Source organism: Canis lupus, chromosome 4, assembly GCF_011100685.1.
Source record: "Canis lupus familiaris isolate Mischka breed German Shepherd chromosome 4, alternate assembly UU_Cfam_GSD_1.0, whole genome shotgun sequence".
In the NCBI taxonomy this organism is placed as follows: Eukaryota; Metazoa; Chordata; class Mammalia; order Carnivora; family Canidae; genus Canis; species Canis lupus.
Window position 1 is genome coordinate 86624923 of NC_049225.1, and position 12794 is coordinate 86637716.

The 12794-nt window shown below is 34.0% G+C and overlaps 1 long non-coding RNA gene across 2 annotated transcripts in view; it reads left to right on the top strand.

Annotated features, from left to right (window-relative positions):
• The window catches only part of LOC111095741, a 37019-nt gene that overhangs the window by 4218 nt on the left and 20007 nt on the right, over positions 1-12794 (top strand). Inside the window, exon 3 of one of the 2 annotated variants that reach the window (XR_005357667.1) lies at positions 2274-2563. The exons of the other annotated variant lie outside the window; for it this stretch is intronic. This is a non-coding gene — a long non-coding RNA (uncharacterized LOC111095741). Of the gene's footprint in view, positions 1-2273; positions 2564-12794 lie in introns of those variants that run through there. 2 annotated transcript variants of the gene reach the window in all.

Consider the following 12794-nt stretch of genomic DNA (forward strand, 5'->3'; position numbering starts at 1 on the left):
TTAACTTATAAATTGAATAACCTAGTCTTCATTTCCTACATAAGTAGGCCCCCCTGGGGCATTCTCCTCACTAACCAAGGTTGGTATCATTTTTTCCACTCAGCCAAGATTTTAGTTTCATACTTTCTTTTGATAAACACTTTGCACAGCTCCATTGAATTAAATCGCATTAGGGAAACATGGGCCAAGTTAGATTTGACTTGTCTACCTAGCACTTAAAACCAACCCGAAGGGATTGCAAAACCCCTGCATATGGGCTCAAGTACAGTTAGGAACCAAGGTTACATGTAAATGAGAATGCATAGGCAGCTCTGCCATCTGTCTGCAAAGTCCTTCCTGATTTGCTTGTCGAATATGTTACAGGTTTAGTTAAAGCAGGCAGCACCAGGGGGAAAACCCAAGAAGACAGCTGCCTCCTCTCTGTAACAGAACAAGGCAACACTCACTAATAGGAGTAGGGACCTGTCTAACCTAATCACAGAAATCTCAAGTGGTTTCTCAGCAGTCTATCCATCTATCACTGACACAGCTGAATCCTTAAAAATTTTTCCATGCATGAGTAATAACTAATCCTTTTACTCTATTCAAATGAGATTTTTTTTTGCATTTTATAGATCACAGGAAACTTCCACAAAAAATAAAATTAATAAAGTGAAATAAAAAACAAAATAAAATATTTCTAGTGTGTTTGGCTTTGGGTAACAACAGTAAAATATTGCATAGCACATATGGTATAGTTTTATATATATATAAAGATATACAAGAGATGACCTATTTCTATTAAAGAGATTGAAGTTGGTTCAAATTTAGTGTAAATAAATTAGACTATCCATCATGATAACTTAAGTCAGTTTATATTCCAAGATGGTGGAAGGAGTGAAGCCATCACCACCTCAGCCACAGGACAGGATACATATGTTACTATACTAGACTAAAAGACTTACACTATGTTAATATAAAAAAAAATTATATCACCTTTTTTTCTCACTCAGATTACCAAATACGCCATGTATATGTGAACTAATTGAGCAATGTTTCTCTCACTATTGAGCAAAACTTCTGTTTAATGGCAAACCATCACTCTTTTCAATAATCTTTTCACTGCTTATGTCATTTATAAAAATACAGGTACCTAGTTTGTTCCTCTTGATGCCAGTCATCGACCCAAATAAAAGCATTCCACAAATAAAAAGGGCTATCAGCTAATATTTGTCTTTAGGGACACCTGTCATCTCATCTGTAAAATGGGTTAAATAGTACCAGTCTTACAATGTTGTTAGTATTAAATAAATGACAATAAAGTTTCTGGCATATAGGAAGTTATCATTAAATAATATTGGTTATTCATGCATTCATCAAGTAAATTTTTGACTTCCCATATGGAATATCTATAGTTAAATTCTGAATAGTTAATATTATTAATAAATAAACTTCTATATTTGAACTATTTTCCTAGCATATCAAACAATTTGCTGAACAGAAGTCCATAATGTGCTGTAGTTTGAGCAAAACATTATTGTGGATTGCTAAAAAAATTGTGTCTAGCACATAAAATGTAGATGATTCATGTGATCTATGTTAATCTCTGTTAAATTCTATTTTGACTATAAAACAATTTTAAATATTAAAAACTGTATTGAAATATTATTTTCTGTTTACATGTTTAAATGAACTAACAACTGATATTTACCATAACAAATCTTTATTTTACTCTGAGGTCAAGTACTAGGTTTTCCTCTTACTGTATTGTGAAAGGTCCCAGAAAATCTATCCAAAATTACCTCCTATGTCTATTATTGATAGCAAAACTCCTACCTTTATTAATTTGTGAAACTCTTTTGCTTTTTTTTTAAGAATAAACAATCCTACACTGTTAAGTTATATAGCTGCCTCAGTTTGCTCCCTACTCAATATTTATGTACTGCTTTATTCCTTCCCTTCCCAGCAAGATGCTGGCTTTGCTCTGCTGTCCACCCTCCACCACAGAAGGTGATCCTTTATCAAGCTCCAGGAACATATCCTGACTGGTCTATGACCATTGTGACACTCTCATATTTATTATCATTTGTTGAATTGAAAAAAAAAGGCATAACTGGTTATGATTAATAATGAGATACGAGGGCAAGTCTTCTGCATGTTTTTCTTGAAAACATGTCCTTTATTCTATACTATGAAACAAATCCAAGAGTAAAGAACCTGTCATCTTTATGTAGATATTATTTACTCTGAATGTAAAACCTGGAAAGACTTGAAGAAATGTCTTTTGCTCTTAGGTTGAAGCTACGACATAAAAGACAAGAGAAACAAGCAAGAGGCTGAACCTGAGGATATTTGGAGCTTACCTAATATCTAGGGATCCTATTACATGAAATAATATAGATCCTTGTATTATAAGCAAGTGTGAGTTCAATCTTCTTTTATTTGCTGACAAGATCATGCCAACTGCTAATTGTTACCCAAGAGAAAATCAGTTTTGTCATCTCTCTTCAAGAATATGATAGCATTGACACTGAAGCAATATTGGGAAGTGATAGATTAAAAAGGATATATGGTAGCAGCAAAGAAATATCAAACTACAACCTTCACAATTTCCTGTAACACATGCCCAGGAGCCAACACTGAATTTCAAACAGGTTGTTCTCAGAGCTAACATCAAAGCGCAGGTATCCTCCAAACCTTTATCTTAATAGGACTTATAAAGTTAAATAGAAATTTAAATTTTTCCTAACTCTAATCTAATAATCTCATTTGCATAGGTTAAATTTGCATGTGTTGGAATTTAAATGTAGATTTTAAACTTTTACATCTTCTTAGAGACTATCACAGTGCCTTATGTAACATATTGCAGAACAAAATTACTTATATAAAGTCCTTAAAATCAAATTATCTACTGTGCTAATGATCAGATTTCTATCCTAAATGTTGGAAGCATTCAGCCCCTGATTTTACATTTATATCTGTTTTTTTTTCTCATTCTTATATCAGGTTTCATATCTGCAATTTCCAGGAAAAAAAAAATTGATTAAAACTAGGTTAGAAACAAAAGTAGAAGAACTCTGTGAAATTCCTCTATTTTAAGACTCAGAGAGCCTACATTTATGTCACTTTTTCACTAAATTTACAGATTTCCTAGGTACTTTGTATCAGGCACTGTGGATTGGTTACCTCAAATTCCCTCATAACCTATTCCTCTACTCCTCACGCTTCCTGGATTCTGTGGAGTTTCTTGTGCGATAACATTCATGTCTAAAAATACTAAATACTAAAATATTAGAAATACTAAAAATACAAAAAAAAGATATTTAAGGAGTTTATATTTGGATCATCTTAAGAGTATCAAGGATCTAGGGTTTTGATATTTGCCCTTCTCTTTATTTCTTCTCATTTTATCTGCTTGGAACACAGATTGAAAGCCTTTGCTAGGAACAAAAGATTTTGAAATTGTAGACTTTATACATCAAATTTAGTTTTTATGATTTTTAAAATTACACGAGTTCATGACTATATTGTAATTAAATGGCAAACATTTATTTACAGAAATGTAAGAAGATCTCCATCCTTTCTTAGGAAACAGAATGCTTCCTACCTAATTGTTCCTACCCCATCACAAACAACATTGATAGCAGGACAAATGTCAATTTTATCATGATAGAGTTGAGATAGGGGGACATAACTGTGTGATGTTCAATAGGAATTTCTATCTGAATCTCAGAATACGACTTACTAATTCAGGGACATATTTTGCTGGTCACAAACAAGTTTCCCCATATGGAAGAAAAGTCTATCCAGGTCACAGAAACCATGATGAAGAAAAGACAAGCCTGTTCTCCCAGTGAATAGATTTGCTCCTTAAAGGAAATAGGCAGGGCTAGGCGATCCACACCTACTTAGTCTATCCAGTGAGGCTAAACACACTAAGAATTTGAGATCTTCACTCTAGGCCTACACTCTCATCCTGGCAGATCCAACAGTGGACAGTATAGTCAGTGGGTACCTGGAAAAAATCATTTTTTTATTGGAAACCAGGAAAGTGCTCTATCTTTAGCCTTTAAAAATACTCCTGATGGTATATATTTACATGTTAGTTTATCACTTAAAAAAAAAACCTTTAAACATGTATTTGATTATCTTTCTTTAAAGACATTTAATTTATTGTAAAAAAATATTTGCTTTATCCCTTATATTTATAAATATATTTACTCCGTTATAAAATGTACACTGAGGAATTGTAGCTGTGATGATGGATGTCACTCAGCTAACATTCAAATTGCAAGGATACTTAAGATATATATGACTGTAAATAAAAAAGACATGCATGTGACCAATATTGAGAAAAATTTGCCATTTGGCTGCAGGACATAGTAATAGAAATCGGATAGATCCATAAAACCCACATAATTATAATCGAGACCCTAGACTTTTCATGAAACTTGAAAAATAGTTCTGAAGATCTCGTATAAAGGGCATATGCAAAAATAACTGAAATGATATTTATAATGATAAACGAAGGATGTTTTGCCTCCTGGCTACCTAAATATATCATAGCAAGAGCCCTTACAAGTCTTAGACGGGTCCTATATTGGGGTTGTGACTCAGCCCCTTACACAGGCTCCTGTACCGTGTATACTCCATCCTTGGCTGGGAACAGCCAGTGAAAAGCTCGCTTCCATGAACCCATGGTGATGGAATTCAGAGCACAGTCCTGATTCAGAGGCCCATCTCCTGGTCCCTCACATGTGTCAATAAAGAAAAGATATAGCACTGATATATAACTGAAAAGGTATCAAAATGTAAAAAATATGTTTTTGAAATTAGAATAAGAAGTATGTGGTTAAAGTGGACAGGAAAACAAAGGTAAAACGGTCAATTGATACTCGGACTAAATTAAAATGTCAACCTTGATAAAATAAGAAACGACAGTAACAACATTTAAGAAAAAGTGCATACTAGAGTAAAATAGATGATGTTTCTATAAAATAAAAATATTAATATTTATCATTCACACAGAATTCCCCAAGTCAATAAGAAACTTCAGCATTTCATGAGGATGGGAAAGATGGGAAACGTACTGGAATATGAAAATCTAAAAAGGCATTTTTCAAACATCAAATAAACTTCTGTAGTAAGTCGCAGCTTGCCTTGGAACATCTAGAAAAGCCTAAAATGATTTATTAGAGGGTGCATAAAGCTCTGGATGCAGTCCAGATGCACAGACAGGGACATTTTCCTTCTCAAGGTATTTGGGGAATTCTGAAACTGTGCAGGAAGGTTGGTCATGGGGCTAAGCTAAAACCTCTGAGTAGCAGACTGGATATGCCGACAGTTACTCCCCAGGGAGGAGATAAAAACCTGCCAGTCTCACCAGCAGGGTCAAAGCTGGTTCACTGACAATGGAATCCAGTCCCTTTTCAAAGGGAGAATGGGAAAGGAGAGGTTTCATCTTTATTCTCATATTCAGAAATGGTACACGAACCCTTGTTTATGGACCTTTGGTCCCGTAATTATACATAACAATCCAATTTCTGTGGAAGAGAGTAGGTTATATTGGATAAGTAAAAGTTTCTGCCCTTGCTATCATCTACCATATTCTTTTCCAGTCAGACAAAATCTAACATTTTCCTTTTTGAAAAATGGATTTTCAATTTTTTGGTTCATACTCATAATGTAGTACTCTCAAGTGGAAATAATAAATCCAATACATTTGACCCTCTAAGACTTAGAAGGCCCCTTGCTATAAAATATTTAGATAGCTGGGAAGCAAAATGCCCTTTTTTATCATTATAAATATCACTTTGTGTATTTTTTGCATACATCCTTTACATTAGTTCTAGAGCATTCCACGTGTTAAGGAAAACAGTTAAAAATAGTTGCTTTTCACAGCATTCCTGAAAATAAAATAAAAAAAAAATAGAAATGATAAAGTAAAAGAACAGTGCTAATCCTCTATAGATTTTGCTACTTTTGCTGTATTTGCATGTTTGTTTCTAAGGCGTGTTTAGCAATTTTGCAGCTTCTTTTATCTATAAGGACGGAGCCCACTATTTTGAGAACTTTATCTCTATATCTGAGAGGTCATAGAGGAAATCATTTTCATTTTTTTTTCCTCCACCTCTGCTCTAGGGAATTGCAAAAGTCAAAGATCAAACGCAAAATAAGTTTAAGTGCAAGGCATGTGCGTGCACACACACTAACACACAAAATCAGAGGTGTTTTATTTTCTGGGTATATAAAAGTTTAGAGCGAAGAAGATAGAACATAAGTCACTAACTTGAATATCCAACTTACAAATTTGCTGATTCCCAAGAAAGGTGTCAATCCATGATTGATGAGGAGCAATATTTTGGATTCACTAACTCTATATGAAAAGTTTCCTTGAGGCATTCTGGTTGAAAGATCCATGATGTCAAATTCCCCACCAAGTGATGACTGCATTACTTGAGTGAATTTATAACATACTTCAAATTCAAATTCATGCAATGAATGTAAAGAACCCATGATATCTTGACTTTTCAGAAAATAGTTTTTTTCACATAGTTTTCCAATTTATGTTATATCACATAGTATAAGTAATAATTTAACTTCCATTTTTCCTGGGTTTTATTTATCTGTAACTCCCAATTCATACAAAAGCTTATCTAAAAACAGAGGGTTTTTTAAAAATTTTAGAATACTGATTGATATTTTCATTCTCATTTGCTGCATGGTTATCTTAGACAACAGCTCAGTGCCGTTTACTGAATACAACGATAATTATGATATTAAAAGAAACTAACAGTTGCTGGAAACTTGCCCTGTAATTTTCCTTCTCCTAATGTGATCTCCCTATGTTAGTTATGTAAGTTATCTTGTGACTTTCATTTTATCAATTAGGAAAATAAATCAGGTAAAAGAATTTAAATAACATAATCAAGATTATATGGCTAATGACAGGCAGTGATGACATTGGATTTGGAAGTCCTGTTTGAAAGGCAATGCTTTCTGCTATTCTTTTTTTTTTTTTTTAAGATTTTATTTACTTATTCATGAGAGACACAGGGAGAGGCAGAGACACAGGCAGAGGGAGAAGCAGGCTCCATGCAGGGAGCCCGATATGGGACTCGATCCTGGGTCCCCAGGATCACGCCCTGGGCTGAAGGCAGAAGCTCAACCACTGAGCCACCCAGGGATCCCACTTTCTGATATTTTAATTTCAACTAGTTAAGCCATTAAAATAACAAATTGAATTATGTAACTATAAATATTACTGTAAAACATTATAAAAGTAAAATATAAATGAATCCTTCACCCATGTTTTATAATATTTTCACTGACATTTGAAGCAGGAGTAAGTTTTACAAAAAATACTTATTAAAGATATTTGTAGAATTTTGGAAAAAAAACAAAAAAATGTTTTTGGAAAACATTCTATTTATACAAAGAGTTCATTTAATATAATTAATTAAATTATATTTCCTTTTATCAATGTTCTTTTATTTCCAAGTCTAAAAGAAAATTAATAGCTTGGATGCCCATTTGATTAACTGCTAACTGACCTTAGGTCAGTATCTCTACTTGGCTTTATTATATTCCAGATGAGACCCAACTCCCTGGTGGACTAATTTGAACAAATTCATGCAAAATATTAATTAAGTGTACTAGTGAATGCAAAAATGGCAAAGATTCTCTGTACTTAAAGATCAGCTTTTCTGCCTTTGACAAGTTGAGGCTTTCTTGTAATGTGGTCTCTTCATCATAGTTTTTTTTTAATCCCTGAAGATAAATTAATTATTCCTAGGCTGCCTCAACATATTTCTTCTTTGTTTGATTAAGATTAATTATTGCCTAGACACTGATCTGTTCACAGAAAATTATTCTTTGGAGAACTGGAATCGAGGTAGGAAGCTTTGTAAGGAGTACTACCATACAAAAGACTTCCCTTGAATAAATACAGGATACTGAAGGGGCTATCCATACCTGAAACAAGAGGAAAAAAATGTTGCTTACGTGTAGAACTCTTTGTCATAGTCAACTGATAATACAGAAGGAACGACTACTTATTTGAATTTTAATATAATGAATTTTAACTTTTGTAATGAGAGACAAGAGTGACACATTTAAACTTGAAGTGTCCTGTGTATTCTTTTATATTTTATAGTTAGGACTTTGACTTTCCATATAAAATTCATATAGCAGTCTTTGTTTTTATCTGTACTTTTTAAATGTACATTTCATGAGCTATGAATTATTTTCCACCCCTCAATCTTAGGTGAGTGGGGTTTCTTTCTTACTCTCTTTTGTCTAGCCTTTTTAAAATCTTTATCCATCATTTCTTCTTTTTTAACTCCTTTTCTTACTTTTTCCCATCTTGCCTCCATTCCAGTTTTTCTTTATTTTACTCATTTGCTTTCTCTTTTGCATTTTCTCTTTCTTCTTTACTTTCTTTCTTTCTTTTTTTCTTTCTTTCTTTCTTTCTTTCTTTCTTTCTTTCTTTCTTTCTTTCTTTTTGGTAAATAAGAAATCTTAAAATTCTATACTAAATATAATTAAATATGACAAATCAGATGAAAGAATAGTTAATATATTGTATGTTACAATCTTAAGATGTGAAAATATTACTCTGGTAATATGCATAGGAAAAGAAAGACAATATGAAATTATTCTGTCCTTGGAAATGCTGATATGTGCATTTTATTTTTAAAATACCCTCAAAAGTGTTAACAACATTTTGAAATTATAATAAAAGTAATCGGGATCCCTGGGTGGCGCAGCGGTTTGGCGCCTGCCTTTGGCCCAGGGCGCGATCCTGGAGACCCGGGATCGAATCCCACGTCGGGCTCCCGGTGCATGGAGCCTGCTTCTCCCTCTGCCTGTGTCTCTGCCTCTCTCTTTCTCTCTCTCTCTCTCTGTGTGTGACTATCATAAATAAATAAATTTAAAAAAAAAAGTAATCATGGATTTCCTCTTCCAACAGAACCCTAAAATTTAATTTGATTTAGAATTTTAAATTCTATTTTCCTTGAGAGAGAGAATATCTTTCTTATTTTTTAATATTTTATTTATTTATTCGTGAATGACACACAGAGAGAGAGACAGAGACACAGGCAGAGGGAGAAGCAGACTCCATGCAGGGAGCCCGATGTGGGACTCGATCCCAGGACTCTGGGATCACACACTGAGCTGAGGCAGATGCTCAACCACTAAGCCACCCAGGCATCCCAGAGAGAATATTTTTCTTTAGAACCATTTTGAGTTTAGGTTTCTATTAATATTACTTTTATAAAACTTAGTATGGTTTCACTCAAAAACCCCTCCAGAACCATGATTGACTGATTTTATAACATTTTTTTTTCTCATTGTAATAGAACTAGCCAAAGTTGAAACTACAATGGGCTTACTTTTAATGAGAAAAATCTTAACTACTCAGAAATAAATGGAATGAGAAAAAAATGGAATGAGGAAAAGAAAATAGTCAGATCTAGAAATACAAATAAATCAAAATCAATGTTTATACTCAAAGGAAAAATGAAGATATAAGATGTTTAAATGGCTTCTATCCTTTAAAATATGATTTTTCCATATCAGTGATATTTCCTGAATCATTCTCAAAATGACTAATTTTTAATTTATTACTTTTCTACAGGAATGAAACAGAAAGGTGATCCCTGGGTGGCTCAGAGGTTTAGCACCGCCTTCAGCCCAGGGTGTGATCCTGGAGTCCTGGGATTGAGTCCCACATCGGGCTCCCTGCATGGAGCCTCCTTCTCCCTCTGCCTGTTCTCTGCCTCTCTCTCTGTTTGTGTCTCTTATGAATAAATAAATAAAATCCTAAAAAAAAAAAAAATGAAACAGAAAAACATGAATTCACATAAATATTTGCTTTAAATATTTCCATAAAATGCCATATAATTACATAGCTGAGAGGTCAAATTTTCTTGTTTTAAATTAATGTTTTCTTCAAATCTTAATTGAAGTTTGGTTGACCTACAATATTATATTAGTTTCAGGTGTACGCCATAGTGATTTAACAGTTTCATACGTCACACAATGCTCATCATAAGTGGAGTTACCATCTGTCATCCTCCATTATTATAATGTTATTGACTATGTTCCCTATGTTGTACTTAATTCATATTTTCTTATGAGAATAAAGATGTACTATGATCTTAATATCTTCCCAAAATTTGTATGTTGAAATAGTATTGATAGGTAGACATTTTGGAAGGAAATTTGTTCATGAGGGTGGAGCCATCTTGAACAAGATTGATGTCCTTGTAAAGGAGACCCCATACAGTCTCCTAATCTGTTCCATCATGTGAGGATATAGGGAGAAGGTGCTGGCTATGAACCAGAAAGAAGGCCCTCATCAGAATGAGACTGCTGGCACCATGATTTTATACTTTTCAGCCTCCAAGACCTTGAAAAATCAATTGCTGTTATTTACAGGCAACCCAGTTGTGGTCTTTGCTGTAGTAGTCTGAATAGACTAAGACAACATAAAAGAACAGTGCCTGTTCTAGTGGACCTGTGAGGGTCTCCTGTCCCTCTGAGTCACCCTATGAGTTTTGGTGCTCAGGAAACCAGGGCAACATGTTGATGCTATTGTTGCTGTTGTATTAAAGTCATTTCTCTCTGACTTAGCCGACTCATGTCCTCTGTTGGAATTCATGGAACAATGGCAGACCAACTTGTTAGCTTATAAAATTATTTCAGTGGCAGTTACTCTGCTTTTAGCTCCTACATTTACCCCACTAGACCAAACATAAGTAAGGTAAAAATCTCAGCCCTGTTTAGAAGCAATCTACTTTAAAAAATAAATACACAAGCAAGTTGAAATAAAAATAACTTAAAACACTATCCTGTGCTCATCCTAATCAAAAACATTAGTGACTAAATTAGTTTTGTGATGTAGGTTTTTGAGCAAAAATATTACCAGGGTCATTTCATAATGCTAAAGGGGTCAATCCAGTAAAATGGCACAAGGATTCTAAGCACCCATGTACTTAGTATCAGAGCTGCAAAACATATAAAGCAAAAACCAATAAAACTGCAAGAAAAAATAGGCAGATCTGTGATAATCAGATTTCAATGACATTTTCTTGCTATTTTAAAAAGTGAAAGTTTTAAAATGTGAAAAACTTGAAGATTATCCAAGAAGTTGACTCAACTGACACTTAAAATATACACCATACAAGGACAGTAGTATACATATTGTAAATGTACAAAATATATTTATCAAGATGGATCTTATTATAATTAATAAAAATTTCAATAAATGTAAAAGGATTCTAGTATTAAATAGGATATTCTCCAAAGACATTAGAATTAAACTAGAAATCATTAAATCGATGACCTGAAAAATATCCAAATACATGTAAACTTAATCCTGTACTTCAAAATAATGTGAATCAAAGAAACAATCAAGGGGGAAATTAGAAAGAATTTTTTTTCTGGAGAAACATAGCACACCATTTCAGTTTGTAGAATGTAGCTATAAAGATGAGACATTTCCAGTAGTAACTACATAGATTAAGAAGAAATGTTTTAAATCATTGACTTCAGATTCTACCATAAGCAACTAGAAAAAGAAGAGCATTTTGAAAAAAAAAAAAAGAAGAAGAGCATTTTAAACTAAAAGTAAACAAAGGAAACAATAAAAGTGAGAGCATACATTAATGAGACGGAAAACATAACAAAGCAATAAAGAAAATTGATGTAATCCGTAGTGGGTTCTGGACAGAATCAACAATAGTTATGAACTTATAGTTGGATTGATGAGGGAGAAAAAAAAGAAAGAGAACAGAAATTTCCAATATTGGAAATGGCAAGGTGACATTATTGCTGATTCTACAGATTGATAAATAATAGGATATTATGAACAAACCTATGGCAATACATTTAAAAATTTAGATAATGGACAAATTCTTTAAAGGATATAAATCATGAAAGCTTACTGAAGAGTCACTCAATGCCACTATATCTAATAAAGAGATACAGAAAACTGGAAAGAGGCCAGTCTTCTACCTGCCACAAGAGAATAGTTGGACAAACTGCACATAATGACTTTTCTTGAAACTATCAGGGAACTGAGGTCACAGGGCAAAAAACTACTCAGAAATATTGAGCGACACAGAAAGCTGTAGGGAGAAACTGGGGCTGAGTATTTGCTTACCTGGGACAGAAATCACCAAATGATTTATAAATAAGAATAAGCTAGAATATTTTAACAGTTTCTTAAAGCTAAGTATAGGCTAGTGAGAGTGTAAAACCAAGGGGGAAAAAAACAAAATAAAAAATAAAATAAAACCAAGGGGGGTATCAGGCATGCTAGAATTTACTCCCTTTGCAGGCTTTTGCTTGACAAATATCACCAGATACTCACAGGGAAGGTCCGACTAAGTCCTAAAAACAACTTCCTTGCAGGGGATGGTCTGGGTCCTGGAATCACAACCTCTGCCCAAAGTGCACCCACAGCCTTCTCTCCGAACTCTCCTAAGGATTAAAAGGCTTAATTGAGGAGGTTGTCTCATCCAAATCTGTGGTGTGAGGGCATGCCCGGACACTCACGGGCACTAGGGGAAGGAAAAATCAGCAATGGACACAAATCCACCAAGACCTTCTACAACCTGTAGGAGCAACATTTTCAAGACGCCAGCCTGAGGGAACTGAAGTCTCCAGGTGATGTGCAGCTCTCACAGTCCCCTTGATCGTAGCCAATGAAATACATGTCAGACTTCTGACCTCTGGAAGTGTAACAGGATACACTTCTATTGTTCTAAGCCACTGGGTCGGCAGTAATTTATTATAGCACCAATAGA